Source organism: Balaenoptera borealis (assembly GCF_965194805.1).
Source record: "Balaenoptera borealis genome assembly, contig: HAP1_SCAFFOLD_420, whole genome shotgun sequence".
In the NCBI taxonomy this organism is placed as follows: domain Eukaryota; kingdom Metazoa; phylum Chordata; class Mammalia; order Artiodactyla; family Balaenopteridae; genus Balaenoptera; species Balaenoptera borealis.
The window spans coordinates 617303-642000 of NW_028123776.1; the positions used below are offsets into that span (position 1 = coordinate 617303).

At 33.7% G+C, this 24698-nt stretch overlaps 1 protein-coding gene across 3 annotated transcripts in view; it reads left to right on the plus strand.

The window, feature by feature from the left end:
• Positions 1 to 24253, plus strand: part of LOC309621421 (serine/threonine-protein kinase MARK2-like) — a 445069-nt gene extending 420816 nt beyond the window's left edge. For all 3 annotated transcript variants that reach the window (XR_014240002.1, XR_014240003.1, XR_014240004.1), the window contains 2 exons: positions 16624 to 16694; positions 22585 to 24253. The gene's annotated coding sequence lies outside the window, so the exon portion shown is untranslated. The remainder of the gene's footprint in view (positions 1 to 16623; positions 16695 to 22584) is intronic.
• The last annotated feature ends 445 nt before the right edge of the window (positions 24254 to 24698 follow it).

Below are 24698 nucleotides of genomic sequence, written 5' to 3' on the forward strand. Positions count from 1 at the left end.
AATCAATCAATCAATCAATCTTTAAAAAAAAAAAAAAAATGAAGTGCTGCCTTCTTTCAAGTTTAAAAAAAAAAAAAAAGAATAATGCATCATTACTAAATGAGGTTTGTTGCAAGAATAATTAAAGAGTAGAAAACCAATCTGTGCAGTAGTATTATAATCAGAGGATAAAATAATCATATGCATGAATTTTTCATATAATAGTGGTCACGTTATAAATATGAGGGAATCATGAATTATGCAAAAAAATTGTTTTGGAAAAATGAAAAACATATTAGTTATTTTATAAATTAGCCTATGTATTCATCAATGAAAATATAATATGTAAAATGTGGTGATTAAAAAAATAATATAAAATAATGAAATAAATGCACCAAATGTATATGTTTGTCTTCATGGATTGATCTCAAGTATAATGTGTACTGACAGTATGGCACTCCTATTTTATATCCATACTTACTTTTGTCTGCTTAATTTATCAAGGCAAATGAGTCAATATTTATTTCGTATATAAAAATTTGTTTTCACAATTGTCAACAATTCTTCTCTATAAAATCAGATGCTTTTTTATTTGGCACATAAGATTCAAGACAATTATATCATTATTTGAAATTATTATTAAAGTAACTCTGGAATTGTCAAATTACTTATTGTGTTCTTAGTAATTTATGACATGATTTCACTTGGATTGAAATTGCCTGTTCTAATTTTACTTTACCCTTTTACCTTCTACAACCCAGAATGATTTCATTTTTGAATTGTTCCCTGTAGAAACTCTATGGTACAATTTTATTCTTACTAATTCTGAAACTTCATTTATTTAGAGTAACTATATTTTCAATTATGTATACAGAACTGTCTCTGCATTTTTTCTTTGCACTGGCTTTTTCTGTATGTGCTCACTGTGTCCTACTGTAAACCTCTGAAACTCCTGATTGAACGATCTCTTTGAGGTTCAACATGGGTAAAAGCAAAATTGCCCGAGATATAAAGACCCTACAGCAGCGTTCAGCCATGAGCAGAAGAGAGATTTCTTTTCTTTTGCATGGGACAGCTCTTAGACATTGTTTCAAAAGCCTATGTAAACATTTCCATCAGCATTGAGTAGGAAATCTAAAACTCAAGCTCTTGATTTAGCTAAAGATCAGCAGAGAGACACAGAAAATATGTAAGAGATTTAAGAGCTATAAATGATAGAAAGACCTAATCTGCCTAACTAGATGGAGACTGCAGAAATAATGGAGGAGAAGCAAAATTTGAAAAATTGTGATAAATTTCCAAAGTTGAACAAAGACATGAATCCATACGTTAAGGACTCATGATGTATTCCAAGTGGAAAACAAAGCTATAACTCATAAAGTAAATGAAAAACACTAGAAATTTAATATCATTAAATTAATATCTTTTAACATCAGCCACAAAGAAGAGAATGAGCATCTAAAAAGGAGGAATCATGAGACTAACCGATTATGTTTTAAAAGAAAAAAATGGAAACCAGAAACTAGTAAAATATTTTAAAATAATTGTGAGAAAATGCATACCTAGGAAAAAAAATTTATGATTTAATATTTAATATCATAAAATATTATAAAATATTTCCAAGTAAAATAAAGCAGAGAATTTAGTATTAACAGTAGTTCATTAAAGGAAAGTATAAAGGATGTATTTCACGAGGAAATTAGTCACTGAAAGAATTTCAGAGGCAAAATTATGTGTGAACAAATAAAATGCTAAAAATTATTGTTAGAGTGTCATGTGACTCCATCAGATGCATGAAATATATGTGACATGACAGCAGAATATTGGTAAAATTTCCCCTAATCACGTCTTATGGAGTATACACACACACATACCTGTATATGTGTGTGTGTGTAATATATATTATATATGTGAATATGTAACATATATACCTATATTATTTTATATTTATATATATGCTTTTAGGGTTGTAAGTCTTTTTTTTTTAATTACTCTTTTAGCTTCATTCCACAATTTTTAAAATTCTATATACCAGTGAAAAAATATATATATCAATTATGGCACAATTTAAAATGTTTATATTTGCTTAGAGACATTACATTTATTATTTAGTTCATTTTTTTCTCCTTCTATTATTTTATTTTAGTGTTCTGATATAGATACAGATAATTTATTGAGTCTTTTTTTGTGTGTCTTTTGCCTTTTACTTACACATTTTAATTTGCTTTATGTGTTTTGCTGTTATTAAAGTTATTTAGTATGTAACATTTCTTGTCAGTTATATCTGCATTATAGACTCTATTATATAACATTTGAAAGTTTAAGTTTTTATGGGCAAATGTTTCCTCCTTAAATTAATGTGATATAAAATTAATAATCTCCTTTCTTATACGCACATTTTTCTGGCCTTTTTTTCCCATTCATTTACTTTCTTCTGCATGTACATATGGGATATCTAAATATAAGAATTTTTCTATCTAAATGAGTGTATCTCATTAAAATTATTTCTTTAAGATGTATATTCAGTATTATTGCTATTGTCTTATTTTACTCTGTTTTTCTTTTTTTTTCCTTTTTTTTTTTCTTGGATTGCTACTTTGATATATCCTTCCTATTGTATCATCTTTGGCCATGTGTTCTGCATTTCCTTCGTGTCTTTCTCATCTCACATCCCACTCATGGTGGTTCACTGTGTCTCTTCCCATTCATCCTTCATTTTGCAGGAGAATTACTGGTATCTCTTTTTCTGTTTTCTGGTGGCATTAGAAAGTAGGGCTCAGCTGGGCTGTTGGTAATAGCAATTGTTGGATTTGCTCTCTACATTTTTTCAGTTATTGAATTGAAAGTACTTTGCAAGGATTTATTCTTTTGTATAAAAGGGCACTGAATAATCCTTCAATTCAGGATGCACTCCTGAGCCTCTGCCAATGCTAGAGGCTATTTGATATTTATATCCTCCCATTGCTAACATGTAACCAGAAACTGCTCTTCTCTTCTCACTCATCAAAACAAACACAGATAGAAAAAAAACCCCAAAAAAACCTGGTTTTGGTTCTAATGACAGCAGAAGACAATTACATGGAACTTTTTGAGCAGTTTTCTTTTATTACCATCTTCTCATGAGGATTTGCTGTCCTTTTGTTTGTTTAGTATTTTTATCAATATTTTATATAATTTTATTAGAGAGGATAGAGTAGGCTGTATTATTATAACAAATAAGCTTCAAAATATCGGTGGATTAGCCCAGCAAAGTTTTATTTCCTACTCATATCACAGTCTGGTGCAGGCTGGCCCTTCCTCATTGGTGACTTGGGAATCAGGCCATTCCATCGTGCAGATATAGATCTGGAACACACAGAATCCAAAGTCCCTGCTTAAGGGCAAAAAGGAAGGGTAATGTTGTACAATGGGCCAAATCTAGAAGTGTTTTATATTACATATGCCTATATTCCACTAGTCAGAATTTAATCATATGGTCTCTGACCTAACTGCAAGAAAGATTTGGAAGGTCAGATTGTTGTGTGTCCAAGAAGATAGTAATTTGAATACATCTTATCATCTTTGACAGAACATTTTAGTTACCAGATTATTTTATTCTGCTTTCGCACATGGAACACTCTCACTCCTTCCTGAGAAAGACAACATAAAGTCCCATCTGGTCAGTGATTATTGTTCAGAGTCCCTGTCTCTGCGTGCCATCAGATCCAGATGTGGCTTCCTTTAGTCTGCAGAACTACAAATGTAAACCGCAAATTATCTTCCCTTTCCAGGACAAACACCTAGAATGTAGTGATGGAGCAGGCACTGGGTACACACAATTATGGCTCCCATCTGGAAAGGCAAAGAATGGGAGGCAGACAGTACCAACTGGAAAACAACAATGTAAGCGGGGAAGAGCTTTTAATGAAGCTCCCAGGCACACACGCTGAGGGGGAAAGGAATTACCTTGATTAAACTCTGATTCCCACAATAAGTCTAGTTGTCGTCTGTCACCATACAAAGCTATTACATTATTCTTGACTGTATTTCCCACACTGTACATTTCATAACTATGACTCATTTATTGGGTAACTGAAAGTTTGTACCTCAATCTCCCTCACCTATTTCCTACCCCAGCCCACTTTCCACAGATTAATGATTCAGATGATGACTATATGCTTTTGGCTCATGTACTTTGAAATAATCTTTTTCTAATTATATTTTTAACTAAGAATTATTGTGTAAGTGTTTATGTTCAGGAAATTATTAAGTAAATGAGGAAACTGGAAATTTTAAAACCATCAACTAATATCACTGAGAACACTTAAAATAATATGTCATTGATTAAACAATTAAATCAAGTTTTTGCAAAAACCAATTAACCTTATGATAGGGAAAGCAATAATTTAAACAGTTTACCAACTGTAATGTATGCATTTATGTTAAAGAACTACAATGTGTGGAGAATCAAAGTAGATGAAATATAAAAAAGAGAGCTAATACTTCCTCAAAGAATGTAATAAGGAAAAATGCATAAGTGAGGTAGATCCCTTATGAAATTTTCATTGTTAAGATATTTACATATTTTGAATCATAGTTTATGCCAAAACTCTACACACATAAACAGTATAATTATTTAAACTTTTTGAATAACTGTATTTCTAGATCATATTTATCCAAATACACTTGTGTGTAGAATATAAAGGTAAATAGTTGGGATTTTTTAAAAACCTACAAATAAATTTTGGTCTGTCAAATAAAATGTATACTATCATTGTTATTTGACAGATTGTTAAGTGGCTTTTGAAAGATTACTGACAGTCTTGAAATACTAGTTTTAGAAAAAGGAAAAAGAATGATGTCTGATATTAACGAAACATTCCTTCTTTGAAAGTAGTGATTACCTGTAATATTTTTATATGCTTTACAATTTTTTTCTCTCTTCTACTCTATTTTTCAAGTATTGCCAGCTCTAGTTCAGGGATAGAATCTATTTTTAGCTAAAAATGCATAACTAAACAATTTACCTCTGTAAATAACATTCAAATTTGACTGAAGTATTTTTTTCAACTCTCTTAATTCATTGTCATGTCATTATAGGTGCACTAAAATCCGTGGGCGTGAACTTGAGCTTTCTCATTCTATTTGGCATAATAATGTTTCTTGATTTCCTAGTATTTTCCTTTTCCGAAAAATTGTAATTTCAATGTCTCCATCACCTTTACAGGGATTTTATTTTAAAAAGCTGCTTGCTTTTTTTTTTTTTTTAATATAACATGCTGTTTATGAATAAAAAGATTATTCTGAGATAAGAGAAATCAAGATATTTTTAGTTGGTTAGTAATTTTTTCACTGCTATGGATAACAGGGGATTAGATATAGTATTAGGTTTCCATACTGAGGTTTCTGACAATTATATTAAAAGTCATTACATATAATATATCTATTATTGTATCTGATAATTTTGCAACTTGAATAAAGTTTGCATGAAATAGATTATCAATAAAAACCTTTTTTCTCGGAATTTTAATATAATAGAAATGACATCACTGTGTTTTGTTTTAGAAAATGCAACATTGGAGGAGCTGCATGTTGTTTCTCTACTAACGAAATCAATCCTTGACAGTACCTTGTATTTTTTTTTAAATTTGAAACATTTTTATTTCACAGAACACAAGATATCTACTCTTAAGTATAAGTAAAAGTAGTTACTGTCATACTTAATAGCAATATATTTAAATACTATACTAGTACAAGCCTGAAAGTAAGGAAGCTATATACTGTCATATTTTGTATTTTAGAATTCATAAATCTAAGAAAAATTTCCTATAATAGTAGTCATTTTAAAACAAGCCTAATTTTTCAAAAACTTTTTGGCTTATGTGAACTATGAAAAAGTACAATCAATTCAGAATTTGAAATAAGCTACAAAATATATGGTGCAAGAAATAGTTTTGTTCTTATTAGTCTCATCTTTACTATTTCCTTAAAATTCCTTAAACGTATACACATATCAAATTTCCTTTTTCTTTATAAAAGTAAAGTAAATACTTCTCTTCATTCTGAGGTCACCTAACTGTTAACTCCAATTCATAAGTCAGATCATGTGTCTCCAGTGCACAAAGAGCTGAACCCAAAATCAAGTCAATGTCTTTATGGTACCTAGAAGGCTCTAGTAAATATAACCTCCTATTCTCTTTCTGACATCATCTCTTCTATTCTCTTCTATTCTCTGCCTCTGTTCACTTCAGCCTTACTGACCTACTTGCTATTTCTCATGTACAGAGCATCTTTGCACTGGTCTTCCCCTCCATCTGGAGAGTTCCCTACCCCATATCTGCGTGTACACCTCTCTAATCCTTCCAGTTTGTGCTCCATCTTTCTCAAGATATACAGACCAGCCTCTTCAAATTTACAAAGCCTCAGAATTCTTATGCCTTAGTCTATAGTTTCTGTAAAGTGTATTATCTTCTCACATACTTTATACTTTTCTTTGCTGTTTATTGTTTATATCTGACCTCTAGAATGTGAGATTCATTAGATAAAAGATCTTTGACTATTATCTTCTTTGCTCTACTCAAATCACCTTGAACGGTACCTAGCACATGTTTTGCACTCAATAATACTTGTTGTCATTTGTGAATGTTTTCTCAAATGTCCTAGGAGAAATTGTGACACTCAGGGAAAGTTCATGTGTAAGTGCATGTGTTTGTGTATGAGAGAGAGTGTGTGTGTGTACTCATGTGTGTGTGTATGTGTATGAATGTATGCGCATACCTGTGTCTGGAGGAGTAGCTTGGAAGATAGTGGAGAGCAGATACCAGCCTTGGCATGCTGAACACAGGAAAGAATATTCCTCTCAAAAATGATTGTGTTAAAGTCTAGAGAGCAAAAAGGAATTGTGTAGAAGTAAAGATTAAGGATTTTAATGTTTTAGATAATCCACTTTTTGTTGCCAGCAACTGGATTGTAAGGGATGAGATAGATGCAAAGGAAAGCTATAATTGTCCATGTTTGCTGGACACTGAGTATTGAGCTATAATTTATGGACTTCATTCTGCTAATCCCCCTGTATATTTAAGAAGGTAAGTTGAGCAGCAGTTTAATAGAAAGAGATTCCTATCTATTGGCAAAGACTGGGATGGCACAGAAAAAAAAACCTCAATTGAATACAAGTAAAGAGGAGGAAATTGTGGTTTGAGGCCTATAGAACAAAATCCTGCTGAACAAAAGAGAAGAATGTGACTTTGAATTATCAAAATAAGAGCAGAACTTTGGAAATATTTTATTAGAGAAATAAGAAGGCATATTTTTGAGAAAAATTCTTTAAATCTTACTAGAAACTTCATAAACTGGATAATGAAAGATAAAATTGAAAGGAAAATTCTGACAATATCAAATGGAAAGGATAGAGATAATAGGATAAGTGCTGACATACTTACGAAAGACAGAAAATGGAGATCCAATCTTAGAATTGCTCATTCCAGAAAAAAATACCAGAATAACTGGAACAGAGGTTATCTAGGGATATAAGTAAAATGTTCCAGCCCTTATAGGAGACTGAATAACATAGACCAAAATTCTCATTAGCTTTGAGAAAAAATAAAAGTCATTCACATGTATTAATTCTGATAATAATTTGTAAAATTATCAATAACTAAAAATACTTCAATTATTGAAAGGGAAAATATTTAAAAAGAAAGGGCTTTTGAATAAAGAAATAAACAAATATAAGCAAATCATAAATCAAAAAAGACCATAGCTTTTCCTTCTGAGACACTATGGTTTAGAAAGTGTTCCCTGGTTACAAGTAACAGAAACTGATAGTTGGAAACAGGATTGTTCTGAGGACCAACATGAGGAATGAAAAAGGTGAAGATAATGAGGGCAAATTCATATGAATCACAATGGCTGAAACACAGAATATGAGAGAAACAGGGATGAGCTGAATTTGATGGTGTGGTAAAGACTGCTAACAATCCTCGAATATCCATTTTCTGCTTCTTCCTTATAGAGAATTTCCCAGCTGTTAGCTAGACTTTCCATTTACACACTCTATTTCATTGTTTTCATTTCATTTACTATCAGTTGCAGACTAAGTTTGGGTCAATGGAATGTGAAAGGAGAGATGGACAATTTCAGATTGTCCATGGAGAATTTCAGATTGTCCTTAAACCCAAACTTGTTGGCCCTAGAATTCCTTTTCTTCACTTTTCACAGTCTGGAATAGGAACATCTCTCTGAAACTTGCTTGAATCATACAGATAACGGAAAACTTTGAGAAATATTTGGACAGAATAATGAAAGGGACCAAGTTCCCTTAAAAAGGACTAGACCAGAACCTAGTGATATATACTTCTATCTTTTCAACTACTGTTTGTTTTTTTGTTTTGGGGGTCTATTTAATACAGTATCATAGACTCTACCATAATTATTACAAGCAATTCTTACAAGCCTTGGGCTAGACTTTGCAAAGTATAAAGAGATAACCAGAGAAGTAATAATATCAGGTTTTTATTTTAGAAAGATCTCTCTGGCTACAGAGTGGGGATCCAATTAAATTGAATGGTTTACAAAGGAAATTGGTTTGCTAATACAGGCAAGGTAGGTTTATAACTCTACTGAGTAGGGTGGATATGATTTACATAGAAAAGAAACAGTGGAAGAGGAAAAGGTTTGGGAGGGAAAAACATTAAGGTTTTGAGGTCTGTGGGAAATCCATATTTTCCAGTATCATCATGGAAATACAGGTGTGGAGTCTACAATGTTGGAAAGATTGTTAGAAAGATGGTTGAACTAATAAAAATAGAGTTGTGTGTATTCTAGCTATGATTTATTCTAATAGCTTAAAATAGAACTTCAAATGGTACAAATTGGAAAATAAAATTAAGTGGTTTTGCTTTGTTTTGTTTTAGAAATGTCACTATTAAATAACATTAGAAATGACCTGCATTATGTAATTCAGTGGCATAAATATACCAGTTTTTGTTTTTGTTTTATTAAGGATGCTCAGAAAATGATGAGTTAAGGGAAGTCATAAAACACTGTCAACTTTAATAACACTATTATTTTATACCATAATCCAAATTCTATCATTCAAAAGATCATCTTCAGATTAGAATTCTGTGTACATAAGGAAAAAAATTAAAAATACATTAGGTCAGTGTTGAGGGTGAAAATAATAAAACAAATATATGATTGCAGCTACTCCTATTCTTTTTGTGCCCAGCTTACAAGTACATGTGTACAATGTGTATAGATAGAGAAATTTCAAAGGAATGTGATCGCTCTTTTATGTTAGTATGACAAGCTTCTATTTGCATATGTACAGAAATCCATATTCTAATCTGTGATTTACTAGAAACTAGGATTGTCACCAGTGTTTCAAAAATAGAGTGAAAGCATATATGTGCTAAACAAAATTTTTGTTTAGGTGAATCTTTAAAATATTAATACGTTTTGTTCTTGCTCTGGTAAATGTTGAAGAGTGAGAGATGCATTATTCATTTCCCATCTCAAAATTCTAGTGGAGCCTCTGAGTTGTGAGATATGGACCATCGCCCAGGGCAGAGTTGGAATGGGGAATATGAGGTGTTTGTATTTCAGTGATATCCTGAAGAGGAACCATGCGTGTTTAGGCTAATCAAGGGAAAGAGGTTCAAGGGTTTGAAGGAGATAGAGCTGGAATAATTCAAGAGAGAAATATTGAAGTTAGTTGAAGATAGGGAGGGTTTGATGGAAAATCAAGGGTAGAAGTTTGCAACCAGTTTGAGAGTTTGAATGTCTTGATAGGCTGAACTATCTGTCATGGCCAAGGGAAAAAAAAAATCCAGCATTGACGAGGTTGAACCCACTTGTCTTTCAACATATCACTCACATGTCAACGATGAAATCTCAGTAATCATCATAATGGAATGGAAAATATTGTTCCCCTTTCCCAATTTTCTTGTGCCACGTTAGAAAAGGAAACTGACCTCAAAATGTAATAAATGGGATACTATAACTCTGGATTGGAAGGCCAACAAAATATATCTAAATCAAAATATTAATATTTTGGCACACAAAAAATACATAAATAGAAACATTTATTGTAGCCCTTTCAAGTGTGAGCCTTATTCTTTTAAACTTGAAATTGGAATTTTTAAAGATGGGCGTATATATCATATTCCCAAATCATCAAAAGCTGCTTGTACAATTTGATTACAGTATACCTAGAGGTATAATTATTAAAAATGCGAAGATAATTTCTTATTCATGGTTTATCAGAGACATTTGAACAGAGTTGTAAAACTGAAATACACTTTTCCTACTGTAGAAGATTTTGTATTTGCAGCAACTGGAGTAAGTACCAGAATTCATTCTATTCCAGCGTCCCTCATGCAGCAGTAGGGCTGTGTTCACATAGAAGGAATTTTAATCTGAGTTTAGATGTCTATAGTTCTTTTTTTTTTTTGATTTTTTGAAGGATACTTGATTTACAATGTTGTGTTAATTACTGCTGTCCTGCTAAGTGATTCAGTTATACATATATATATATATATATATATATATATATATATATATTTTCTTTTTTTTTAATGTTCTTTTCCATTATGGCTTATCACAGGATATTGAATATAGTTCTCTGTGCTATACAGTAGCACCTTGTTGTTTATGCATTCTATATATAAAAGCTTACATATGCTAACCCCAACCTCCCACTCTATCCCTCCCCCACTCTCCTCTCCCTTGGCAACCACCAGTCTGTTGTCTATGTCTGTGATTCTGTTTCTGTTTCACAGATAGGTTCGTTTGTGTCATATTTTAGATTCCACATATAAGTGAAATCATATGGTATTTGTTTTCCTCTTTCTGACTTACTTCACTTAGTATGATAATCTCCAGTTGCATCTATGTTGCTGCAAATGGCATTATTTCATTCTTTTTTATGGCTGAGTAGTATTCCATTGTATATATGTACCATATCTTCTTTATCCATTCATCTGCCTATGGACATTTAGATTGTTTCCACGTCTTGGCTATTGTGAATAGGGCTGCTATGAACATAGGGTTGCATGTATCTTTTAGATGTCTATAGTTCTTTAATGATTCCTGCCATTTTATCAATCTCTCTTTACAGGTTGGAAACAAACAAAATTTTTTCCAAATCAGATCAGAGAAATAGTATGTTTCACAGTATTCACAACTTCCTTTGGGGGAGAATTTTGCATTCCTGATAAAATGTCTAAGCAATTTTGTGATAAATTTAATGGTATGAAGAAGACTTCTGGGAATCTAGTACCCAACAAACCCAAGTAACTGTCAACCATATGTATTATTATTTTATTCAAACATATTTGCCCCTTGTTTTTAATCTAACAGTCATTATCTAAAGTTTCTCTTTTGTAAACATCCTTATGAAAAAAGAATCTTGTAATTGACTTCTAGAGTTATCTTTTCGGCAACATGTTTGTAATAAAACTTTGACACTGTTTTTAATTATCCAAAATTTGTTGGTTTTGTTTCATTTGTAACAAATGCAGCATTCACTACAGTTTCAATGAACTGTGACTAAAACTGGAACATGGTGCAACCAGGAAAGAAATATTTGGAAACTTATATACAAATAACTACACTTTCCACTGAGATGATTATGTTGCATTACCTGATTTCTCTAGTGAATTGTGCTACTTCCTAAAAATATTTTAAAAGCATTATATAAAATAATATAAACTGAACTTATGTTAAAATGAGAATATTTAAAATATTTTGGGGGATGTGGCGCTATGTTCTATCTGATACTGTAGTTTTATTGTTTTTAAATTTTAAATAACTGCATGTCAATTTCTTTTTAAATATATATTTTAAAAAATTATGATCATATAGCTTAATCCTAGAATAAAGACCCCAGCTTCTTAAACATTTAGTATCTGTAATAAATAGATGGAAATATTCATTTCAGTAGAGGAAATGCATCACGAATAGTTATGGTAAAGCTGGACCGTTAGGGTGAACCTTGGGATTTTGCTGTTGTTATTGTTTGGGAAGGAAGAATTTGGCTATGTTTTCTTGGTCTTTTAGATATAAGTCCTGTTGTTATTTTTGCCTACAGGGTAGCATTTTTCTTAAATACCAAATGACGTTAAATAATTAATCACTTATTATTTTAAAAAAATAAAAGCAAAAAAAAAAAAAAAAAAAAAAAAAAAAAATAAAAGCAAGAAAACAAACACCCTCTCAGATTTATAAAAAGAGACCTTCATAACTGCTGCATCAGAAATTATAGCTTAGAAAAACATCTTGGTAGCTGTATCCTTCCAAAATATTTTATTAAATTCTCCAAAGATTTTAATTATCTCTCTCCATAACTTAAGAAAAACTGCGTAAATGTTTAGCTTCAAGATGCCTGAAGACAGAGCTATATATGGACTCACATTTATTTGAGTGAAAGAAAATGAAGCTGTCATTTTGAAACCGACAGCATATCTTCTCTTAAACGATGATATTCAAACATAGAGTTTTGGTATTTTGAATTTCTTTATATAACCCTAATTTGTTTGTAGGATGAAATAACCATTGTCTTTCCTTTTAGGGTGGGAATAGTCAGAAAAATTGTATAGTATAACTTGGATCCTCCTTTTTCCCTAAGAAGTGTGATGTATGCTCTTGACTGAGCATGGATTAGAAGAAAGCCTTCACCATGTTTTCCCAGATTGTTTTAGTTTTGTTTGGTTTTGTTGTTAATGTCCTTTTCAGTTAGGTTTTTTTTTAAAATTTTCCTTCCAATTGGGAAATTGATTCACAGTTGTAGGCATTCATTGTAATAAAGTACCCAAGATGAGAAAGGGTTATTTAAATTATCATAGGTACCTAGCCAAACTTGTCTCTTGTTATTATTCTTTTATAAAAAGAGTTGTTAGAAAAAACGCTTCTCTTTATGAAAGTTTTGACTATACCTGAAATGTTGGTGAAAGGAGTTGAAGGAAGAATTTTCTCCCTTTGTGTCCAAAAGAAAAAGAAAAGGGTTATGCTGTATATAAACAAATGAGAGGTTAGAAAAATTGCACAGTGCTAATTACATCTTTTTTTCTTTGATTGTAATTTACTTTATCAGTGTTGAATTTCAGGAGATCTCAGTAAGAACAGAAAGCTATATGTAAAATAACATCTACTTAGTATGGAAAACCATTTTGGTCATTGTTTTATTTCTAAAATCAATGTGTATATGTAACATTAAAAATGCTTAAAAATGAAAATAAGCCAGTTTTTAAAAATATGAATGAATATATCTTTCCTTGGAATTTATCACAATATATCGAATAGGAGAAAATTACAGTTTTCTCTGTGGATTCTTTTATAAAACTCAACGCTGTATATGCTGCCACCTTTTAAAAGTTTATGATTGAAAAGAAAAAGTTAAAGACCTCTTCACAGCTTTGATAAAAATTGCTTTATAAAAGTCTGGCCATAAGGAGATATAAATATCATAAAGAGAGTAAGTCAAATGGTACATTATATAAATAGAACCAACAACATCATACATTTATAGGATACTGCAAATCATCTGGATTTTAGCTCTCAGAGACAATAATCGTTTCAATGTTTCAACTCAGTATTATTCAGTAACGTAGTTTTGTTGTATTTTTATAATATGCTCCCTCCTGTATACTTGTCAGTTTCATTCAATCTTTTCAATGACAGAGTTCGTGCATCCATCTACAGAAGAAAATCATGTTTAAAAATATTTCAGGGATATGACATAAATAAAGGTCATAACATTTCAGTCATTAACATTATTCCCCGATTATTTTCTAGATTAGATATTTAACATTTTAAAAAATGACTCTGAGTTGAAACTTTTTAAAATTATGAATTTTCTATAGTTTGCAATTTATGCAGCTGTGTTAAAACACATCTATTCCTTTGTGTCACTACAATTACCTATAGTTGTTTGTCCCTACTATTAAATGATCATTACTAGGATCATAAATTCAGACTAATCTTGGAATGACCAAAAGCTTATGACAGACAGATCGGCTCTGGGAACTTACAGTCCTGTGATAGAAATATAAGTATAATGAACTTGAATTTAATTAAACACTGGCCAGAAAATACAGCATGAAAAAACCTCCACATTGGTTGGATAGAATTTTATAAGTATTGTGTTTCAATATAATCATTTTAAATGTTTTACGGGTCCATTAAAACTGTCTATTTTGTCTTTACAAGTTACAAAAATCACACACAAAGGTCAGTAATTTTCTAGATTCTTTTTTAATAAATTTATTTATTTATTTATTTATTTTTGGCTGTGTTGGGTCTTCGTTTCTGTGCGAGGGCTTTCTCTAGTTGCGGCAAGCGGGGGCCACTCTTCATCACGGTGCGCGGGCCTCTCACTGTCGCAGCCTCTCCTGTTGCGGAGCACAGGCTCCAGACGCGCAGGCTCAGTAGTTGTGGCTCACGGGCCCAGTTGCTCCACGGCATGTGGGATCCTTCCAGACCAGGGCTCGAACCCCTGTCCCCTGCATTGGCAGGCAGACTCTCAACCACTGCTCCACCAGGGAAGCCCAAGATGACATTTCTTGATTTGGATGCTGGTTGCACAGAAAGTTTAATTCATGAAATTCATTCATGTAATTCATGTATACGTTTATGATTTATACACATTTTAGCATACATATTACTGTTCTCAAAAGGTTTTGCTTAAATAAAAAAGGAAGACTTCAATATGAATTAAGGTCTAAGTGATCATATTTGATGATCTTACTGGATCCACAGACCATGGATATATTTCCATTAATGGAGCAATAGTCTCCACCCTGTTCAACCTGCTGCAGTGGTTTGGGTTCAGATTTACAATCCATCTCACAGCACAAAACAGGCATCACCCTGTTTTAAGGTGGCTTAGTTTTAAGAACTAAGAAAGAATTCATGACAGGCAACAGTGTAGCATGCAAAGCAACAGCATAACTTAACTTTCGAGACTCTGAGGCACAAATTCCCATTGCCCTAATTTAGCAGTTCAACATGTGGTCATGATGATAATGGTTGAATGTTTACCCACATTTATCAGTGATGACTTGCCAATTTTAAGCTGGTCATATAGCCTGAGACACCAGTTCACCTGGTAACTGTCTTTTAATTTGATCAGACTTTTTCTTCCTCTTAAGGTGCACTGTTTGAACATGGCCAGTTTCCTTGAAAATAGCTCCCTCTTGTGTTCCTATCTAAGTTAACAAGTCTTATCATACCCAAGGTGAGCCTCCAGAAAAATCCTTTCCATGTCCAGTCCATACCAAATCCAGTTTCCAAAGCCCTAAGAACATCTTACTACATTGGGGCAAGTGATAGCTGAGTCATCAAAGTGCTGAGTACTTGTGGTAATGGTGAAATTCAAGTAAATGATATGCACCCTCAACAAATATGTCATCTGGGCAATTGTTAGCTGATCATATTCAGAGATGTGTTTCAAGGTGCATTTCAATCAATATGCAAAAATGACTTTGCATAAATATCTTTTCTGAAGTTTCAGAAACAAATTATCACTGATCTTTAACTGTTACATCACCAACATTCATCATTTCGGACGTTAATGCTGTTTCAATAGCCACTTTTATAATGATCCCTCCATACTCATACGTGGTCTAAGAGCAAAGCAGAATCTGATAGAGGAGCAGGCAGTAAAAATCCCTTTGCTTTGTACCCATGCAGTTGTCTAAAAAAAATGTCATCCTGGTTCACGGCCACATGGTGCACCAGCTGCTCTCTGCCAGGCATAAAGCATACAGTCTAGTCCTAAGGTAGTATTTCTTTTAAGGTTATAAAAGAAACTATATGATAACACAACCAAGGAAATGCTACAGATGTGATCAATTCAACTACTGTTAATCAGGATATTCAACAAGAAATACTGGCTGATGTCTTTCCTTCAAACGATTCAAGTTGTTTTGGGGTAAATCTTAGGATTTGGCTTCAGTTACATTCTCCTTTTCAGTGAAAAAGACATCTTGGGCTTCTTCCAACTTTGAACATAAGTCAGCACTACATCAAACAGAAATGGCCAAGAAAATCATTATCTTGCTTTGGGAAGCTAAGTTAGATATGGAGTGATAATTTCCTTTTCTGGTTTCCTTATCCATCTGTAAACTTCCTTTCAATCAATCACAGTTTCTTCCTACCTCCACCCCGGTGTACCATCTGTTAACCTAGATTTTGTATCCCTGATAGTGATAATGAAAACCCACAGGGATAGCCTTAGCATAGCTTGCATTGTACATATTTCCAGGAAGAAGGAATAGATTTAGAATAGATTTAGAATTACAAAAAGGCAATGTGGAATAGTACAAAGAGTTTCCATATACTCCACACCCAGATTCTCCTATTAATGTCTTACATTAGAATAGTCCATGTGTTACCATTAATTAACTAATATTGATATATTATTAACTAAAATTCAGTATTTATTCAGATTGACTTAGTTTTTACTTAATTACCTTTTTCAATTCCAAGAGCCCATCCAAGATACCATATTGAATTTGTAGTCCTGTCTCCCTAGGATCCTCTCGGTTATAATGGTGACAAAGACTTTCACTGTTTTCCTTGACCTTAACAGTTTTCAAGAAAGCTGGTCAGGTATTTTGTGGAGTGGTCCTCAGTTTGGACTTGTTGATGTTTTTCTCATTATAGACTGCAGTTGTGGGTCTTACAGAGGAAAACCACAGAAGTAAATCATCATTGTTTATCACATTATATCAAAGGTATGTATCATAAACATGGCTTATTACCACTGATGTTAACGTGGAGTTTGTCAGGTTTCTCCACTGTTAAATTAATCTTTTTGCCCCCCTCCATACTTTTCATACTCTACTCTTTGGAATGAAGTCATTTTCACAGTCTACACTTAAGGAGTTATGCTTCACCTCCTTGAAAGTGAAGAATTTACACAAATTATTTGGCAATTTTCTATATGGAAAATTTTTTATTGTACCCCATTTATTTATTTATTGAATCATTTATTTATAACACTTAGGACACCTGGGTATATATATTTTATATTAAAGTTTATAATGCAATACTATTTTATTTTGTGGCTCAAAATTTCTGGTTTTAATTATTTGGAACTCTTTTGGTTGGCTTCTCTGTCCCTTTGACATACTGCCATCATTGTTTCTTTTTCGCTTATAAGTACTTCCTTACTTTGGCAATGAAAGATGCTCCAAACTCATTTATTTTCTGCCCCAGTCCTAGAGTCAGCCATTTCTCCAAGGACACTGACTGATTTCTTTTATTGGCGAATGGTACTAGAAACTGGTATCTTCTGCTAAGTGTGCTCATTGATCCTGGGGTGTCACTGCTTCTAGGTTTTCTCAGCCAACAGGGCATAGGAATATATGTATATGTACTAACCTATATACATATACGCTCCCTCTCTCTACCTATCTACACATGTATATGGATTGTTGCATTCCATTTTTTAATACCTTGTTAGAATTTTTTTTTCTTTTAATTTTTGTCTATGTTCCTGACTACTATTGTTCTGAGGGTTTTGTTTTTTTTTTTTTCTTGTAATGTCATTATTGACAAATTACTGAGTCAGAGTGGAGAAAGTGCCTTAGACAAGACACTGTATAAAGTGTTCTCTGAATGGGATTCTTACTCTAGGAATGCTGATATGTGTATGAGCATGGCTGGCCTGAAGGATGTGAGTTCTTGACTGCAACTCCTCCTAGAAACTGCAATGTACTGGTGTGGGAAGGGCAAATTATCTTCCTCCCTTGGCCTTGTGAAGACCATCAGGCAAAATCTTATAATTGCCTATGGTCACATCTGAAAGAGCTAGGATTTGGGGCTAGAACCAGAATTGAAGAGTTGAGGAACTCTAACTCTTGATCCTTTAGGACCTGAGTGAGTAATGTAGGCTACCCATCATGTACTCAAATGACTGCAACATTAAGAGGCTGTGAGAATAACTGGTTAATCTGTCTGAGGCAACAGCAAACCAAGATTATAGTAGAAATTATTCCAAACAGGATGACAGGCTGCCTAGAGAAGTGAACATAGCCAAGAGCCTCAGTCGTTACCAAACCAGGAAAAGATGTCCCATAGGCCAATAAGTTCTTTTCTAGAAGACCCAGGAGGTCTTGTGTTCAAGCCTCTTATGGACTGTCGTACTTTGTCAGTTTCATTGATCCAGATGTAACACTATGAGTTGACAATGGAACATATTGTTCCAGAACCATTTGTTGAAAATGTTAGGGAATTACCATCCAGTTTCTCACCATTAAGTATCTCATCATTAAGTGATGGTAAATCTCTCAATATTAAGTATCTTACCATTAAGTATCTAAAGTCTCAGATCCAGTTATTCCCTAAGTTTAGTCATCGTACTGGATCCTCTATTACGCCATATTAATTAACCATCCTCAGCTAGTAATATGTGTATACTTTCACAGTTTTAAATTCTTCTTTGACTTTTTTCTCTGAGAAGAACGGACATGTGGACACAGGGCGGGAAGGGGAGTGTGGGATGAATTGGGAGTTTAGGTTTGACATAAATACACTACCATGTGTAAAATAGATAGCTAGTGGGAACCTGCTGTATAGCACAGGGAACTCAGCGCGGTGCTCTGTGATGACCTAGATGGGTTGGATGTGGGGGGGTGGGGAGGGAAGTCCAAGAAGGAAGGGATATAGGTATACATATAGCCGATTCACTTTATTGTGTAGTAGAAACTAACACAACATTGTAAAGCAATTTTACTCCAGTAATAAAAAAAAAGAAAGAAATACATCATCCTATTATTTCTATAATGAATCCATTTTATTTTAATAGTGATGAAATTGAAATTTGGTTTCTGGATTCAATATGCTTGCAAATTCAGATACCCTGCATGAATGGGAGGACGGTGATGTACAGTAGTATAAAAAAGTGAATTTTACTTCATTTCCTTTCAAAGTTAGAATAAAATAGGAAGCATTCACCAAGTTTGTGTGAGAATATCAATTCCTTTAGACTGTGGGACTTCCTGATTAACTTTTATCATGTCTGATACTGTGTAGGGTAAAATGCATGAATTTATTCTAACCACAATAATCAATAGTTACTCTTCTGAGCCATTTAATTTTTCACAGGGCACTCAAGACAGATGTATTGCAACTTGGTGGGGATTAGTGCCCTTTCTTTCAACATTTCTTATTTAAAGCTGATATTTCTTGTCCTTGTAAAATGTGATACTACTTAATATTCACTATAAAGTAAGGTTTTGGGAAGTTTTAAGTATTCTCATGTAGTATGACCAATTAAAACCGGGCAAAGGGGACACTTGCCCAAAATCCAACCATAGGTAATAAATGTCAAAGCCCTCTGCACCTCACTCCTATCCCAATCATGCATTTATGAATGAGTGATGACACTATAAGGTCTACTTTTCTTTCTTGTTTTCCACTTTGTTATTTCACTATAGTCTCAGTGTCCTCCACTACAGCATCACTTCACCCACCAAGATCTACATTTGGCTTACTGATAACCCCCTCACATTCTCCATCAGGTATTGCAGTACATTGTGCACTGGTTGGCAATTATCATTATCCTCGGGTTCATTTAGACAACAGCAAATGCAGCAAATGGTCCCTGATCTCCTGCTGGGTAATAGGCAAAAAGTTTCTAGACCTCAACTCAATCATCTTTCTTCCCAATGCCATAAGAAATTGAATACATTTAATACCCTGCTCTAATACCCGTTTCCCAATTCTATCCACCGTCATTGGACTTATATTGTTTTACCACAATTGCCCTGGTAAGTTTATCAATGACTTCCGTATACTTATTTTTCAATCCTCATATTTCTTTGTTTTTAACATCTTTATTGGAGTATAACTGCTTTACAATGGTGTGTTAGTTTCTGCTTTATAACAAAGTGAATCAGTTATACATATACATATATCCCCATATCTCTTCCCTCTTGCGTCTCTCTCCCTCCCACTCTTCCTATCCCACCCCTCTATTCACCTCATATTTCTTGATTTCAGTCGATCTCTCATTCTTCTTGAAAACTCTGTGTCCATGGACTTTACAGCAGAACACTTCCCTATTTTTTTTTCCTTACAATCTGAATACTTTCTGGATCTTCTGTTTAGATTTCTGTGCCCTCCGCCTTATTTTTAAATGCAGAATATTCTTATCCCTCTAGTCTACACTGTCTTACAGTCTTTTCTTATAACTCTATATTCTCTTGATAATTATGTCGGGGACTCAGCAAACTTTACTCAGTAAAGGACCAGAGAGTAAATATGACCAGAGAGTGAATATGGCTTTGTGGATCATCTGGTCTTTGTCATAATTACTTAGTTCTGTATTGTAGTGTGAAAGTAGCATAGACAATGTGTAAACCAATGGTGTAGCAATTAAAAAGCAGCATTTAATTTACAAAAATAGGTAGTTTGGCCCTTGGACCATACTTGACTGGCCACTGATCTTGTTCAGTATTGTGAATTTTATTTGTCTCTGTACTATTACAATATATGTACTTTCTAGCCAAGAACACTTTTGTTACCGGTAGAGTTTTTGTTTAACCCATTATTTGATATCCCCATTTGGCTGCATCACAGAATCTCAAATTCAGGATTTCAAACTATAGTCATAATTTTCTATTTCAAAAATTTCTTTCATCTCAGAAAATGCCAATATTATGTTAAATCATTCTTTCAAGACAGAAAATTATGAGCTACATTTGACTTCTTCCTTGTCATAATCTCTTACATCAAATCAGTTTTAAACTTGTGTCAATTATTTTACCTAATTATGATATAAATATGCACCTAGATAGTTATCCAAGGGAAAAGAAATCATAGCTATCCAAGAGAAACTAAAACATATGCCCAAATCAAGAACTACACATTAATATTCATAGCAGCATTATTCATGGTAGCCAAAACTTGGAAACAATCAACTACTCATCATTTGGTAAACTGACATACTAATTGTATGTATACTATACATATCCCGTAGTGGGTTAATCAGAAAACAAACAAAATTTGGATCCATACTTAAAACAGACTATGTGGAAAACATTTAAATACAATAGACTATGTATAAATTACATGATTCCATTTATATGACATTCTAGGGGGAAAAAAAACCCTATAGTGATAAAACAAAGCAAATGATATAGATGGTTGTGCAGGAATAGAAGAGAAAATTAACCACAAAGGGCCTGGATGGAATTCTTTGGAGTATCTGGTACATTCAATATCTCAATTATGGTGGTGGTTTTATGACTCTATAAAATTGCCAAAACTCATCAAACTGAATACCTTACAGGGAGATTTTTTTGATATGTAAACCATACCTCAACAAAACTGTGAAAACAAACAAAATATAACCAAATAGAAAAAAATCAATCGATTCTGCTCTATTGAAAAACATTTTTCTGACATTTGACTATCATGTAGGTAACATGACCTACACAACTCTTCTTATTTCGACTCCTACCTTTCTATCAGTTTTGTCTCCCACCAGTTGATTCCTGTTTGTCTGCATCAACTGTTTCACTTTAATAAAGGTTTCAGTTTAATAAAGATTCAGTGGTTTCTCCTCTGTTCCTCCTTCTCTGCCATCTTCCTTAGCTAGCCCAAACACAACTTTGAATAGATTTGAAATAACTCCATAAGGAAAAACTCTCATGATAAACTTTACTTAGGACTCCTGTTGTCTGTTCTCATAATGAACTGTACAAAAGTTTTTCACACTCATCAAACCTATCATTACATATGCAGTATTAGTTATTCCCACTCTGAGTGTATGTTAAAGTCAGAGATGGTGACTTTCTTGTTTATTGCTTTTATATTGTGGAGAACCTAGTGAAAAGTAGATTCTGAAATATATATTAAATGTATACATTTTTAAATATCAGTTGTAATCTGGTAAATTAGTTTGCTAGGGCTACCATAACAAAATATCACAGACTGGGTGCCATGTACAACAGAAATTTATTTTCTCACAGTTCTGGGGGCTAGAATTTCAAGAAATGGCAGTGTTGGTTTCTCCTAGGGCCATTCTCCTTGACGTGAAGATGTCTGCCTTTCTCTGTGTGTGTGTATATCCCTGGTATCTCTTTTGTGTCCAAAATTCCTCTTCTTACAAAGACACCAGCCATAATGGATTAGGGTCCACCCTAGCGGCTTTATTTTAACTTAATCATTTCTTTAAAGACCTTATCAATGTACTAGGTATTAGAGCTTCAACATATAAATTTGGGAGATGGACACAAGTCAGTCCATAATATCTGAGAAATAAAATCAAATGTAGATGGCAAAGTACACATTGGCTTTTTTTTTGGGAAGGAGTAGACTAACAATCTCTCTGGAGAGTGAGTTCTCAAGGACAAGGTAATGTGTTATTTTCCTTTCCTTCTCTCTGCACCTAATAGCCTGGCACCTAGTAGAGAATTTAACCAAAAAAAAAAGTTTGTTATATTTAATTTCATTAAACTGAATTAAATACAAGGACACAAAATAAGCTCCTTTACCACTGAGCAATTGATATTCACTTAGCATATACATATTCTTAATGCATTAATTATGTGAAATACACACAGAACTTGAGGGAGAATCTGCATATTTTCAGTGCTGTACTTTTTAATTTTCTAGCTTGGATTCTGCTGCAAAGTAGTGAAGACAGGTGAAACCACCAGTATTGCCACAGAGAGGTAATCAAACCAAGTTTTTTAAAAAAAATAAATTTATTTATTTTATTTACTTATTTTTGGCTGCGTTGGGTCTTCGTTGCTGTGTGAGGGCTTTCTGTAGTTGCAGCGAGTGGGGGCCACTCCTCATTGCGGTGCACAGGCTTCTCATTGCGGTGGCTTCTTGTTGCAGAGCATGGGCTCTAGGCACTTGGGCTTCAGTAGTTGTAGCGTGTGGGCTCAGTAGTTGTGGCTCGCGGGCTCCAGAGCGCAGCCTCAGCAGCTGTGGCGCACTGGCACAGCTGCTCCAGGGCATGTGGGATCTTCCTGGACCAGGGCTCAAACCCGCGTCCCCTGCATTGGCAGGCAGACTCTCAACCACTGCACCACCAGGGAAGCCCCCGACTTTATTTTTTAAGATTAGCTTTTAAGAATTAACCGAGTCTTAGTTAATTCATTGCATGTTTGCTCAGCAAACTAAACTTGGGATTCTTTCTAGCACAACTTACTCATTTTATTATTTCTTTAAAATCATGAATTTATGGCAGATTATTTCAACTGTATGGGAAATAGTTAAAGATGCCTTACATTTGTGGGTTTTATCTATTAGTACTCTTTATGCAAGTTCAAGATGTTTAAGTCGTAGCTACATATACAGGGTGAAATTAATCAGGCTTTCTAGAACATTAACATCTCTCAGAAGTGGAAGGGTGTTTGATCATTTTTGGAATGTAAAATCATGATGAAAGCTGATGTGATATGCTTTCACATAAGTATTTATAGCATGAATAAATCAACTCAAAACGTTTGCTCCAACAATAAATGCTGGAGAGGGTATGGAGAAAAGGGAACCCTCCTGCACTGTTGGTAGGAATGTAAATTGATACAGCCACTATGGAGAGCAGTGTGGAGGTTCCTTTAAAAACTAAAAATGGAACTACCATACGACCCAGCGGGAATACTGGACATATACCCTGAGAAAACCATAATTCAAAAAGAGTCATGCACCACAGTGTTCATTGCAGCTCTATTTACAATAGCCAGGACATGGAGGCAACCTAAGTGTCCATCAACAGATGAATGGATAAAGAAGATGTGGCACATATATACAATGGAATATTACTGAACCATAAAAAGAAACAAAATTGAGTTATTTGTAGTGAGGTGGATGGACCTAGAGTCTGTCATACAGAGTGAAGTAAGTCAGAAAGAGAAAAACAAATATGTATGCTAAAACATATATATGGAATCTAAAAAAAAAAAATAAATGGTTCCAAAGAACCTAGGGGCAGGACAGGAATAAAGACGCAGACATAGAGCATGGACTTGAGGACATGGGGAGGGGGAAGGGTAAGCTGGGACAAAGTGAAAGAGTGGCATGGACATATATACCCTACCAAATGTAAAATAGATAGCCAGTGGGAAGCAGCTGCATAGCACAGGGAGATCAGCTCGGTGCTTTGTGACCACCTAGAGGGGTGGGATAGGGAGGGTGGGAGGGAGACACAAGAGGGAGGAGATATGGAGATATATGTATATGTATAGCTGATTCACTTTGTTATAAAGCAGAAACGAACACACCATTGTAAAGCAATTATATTCCAATAAAGTTAAAAAACAAAACAAAACAAAAAGCATTTGCTACTTCATATGAATCAGGCAACAAATATCACCTTTCATAGCAATTGATTTTTGCCATTAAATATTTTCTGCATATAGTTTTCAAATTAAAACCTTGAGAAGTATACAAATAGTTTTATCTTTTCCAAGTATATGATATATGTCTTTCATAAAAATTGAGAAACAGTTAATGTTCATTTACTTATGGGATAATTACTCATTTGGGGTTCTTTTTTGTGTTTTGGGGCCAAGATTGGTTAAAATTTTTTAACTGCTTTACCATTTCTGTTTAAGCAACTTTTTCTTGAGCCAGAGTTAGTGCACTAATTTTTCTCAGTGAAAATGATTAAAAGATGCCCAACTTAGACTAGAAGGGAAGACCGATTTCACCTAGGGATTAATGATTGTGAGGAGTGCTAAGAAAGGACAACAAAGGATTCTGTGGAAACAGTAAAAAGA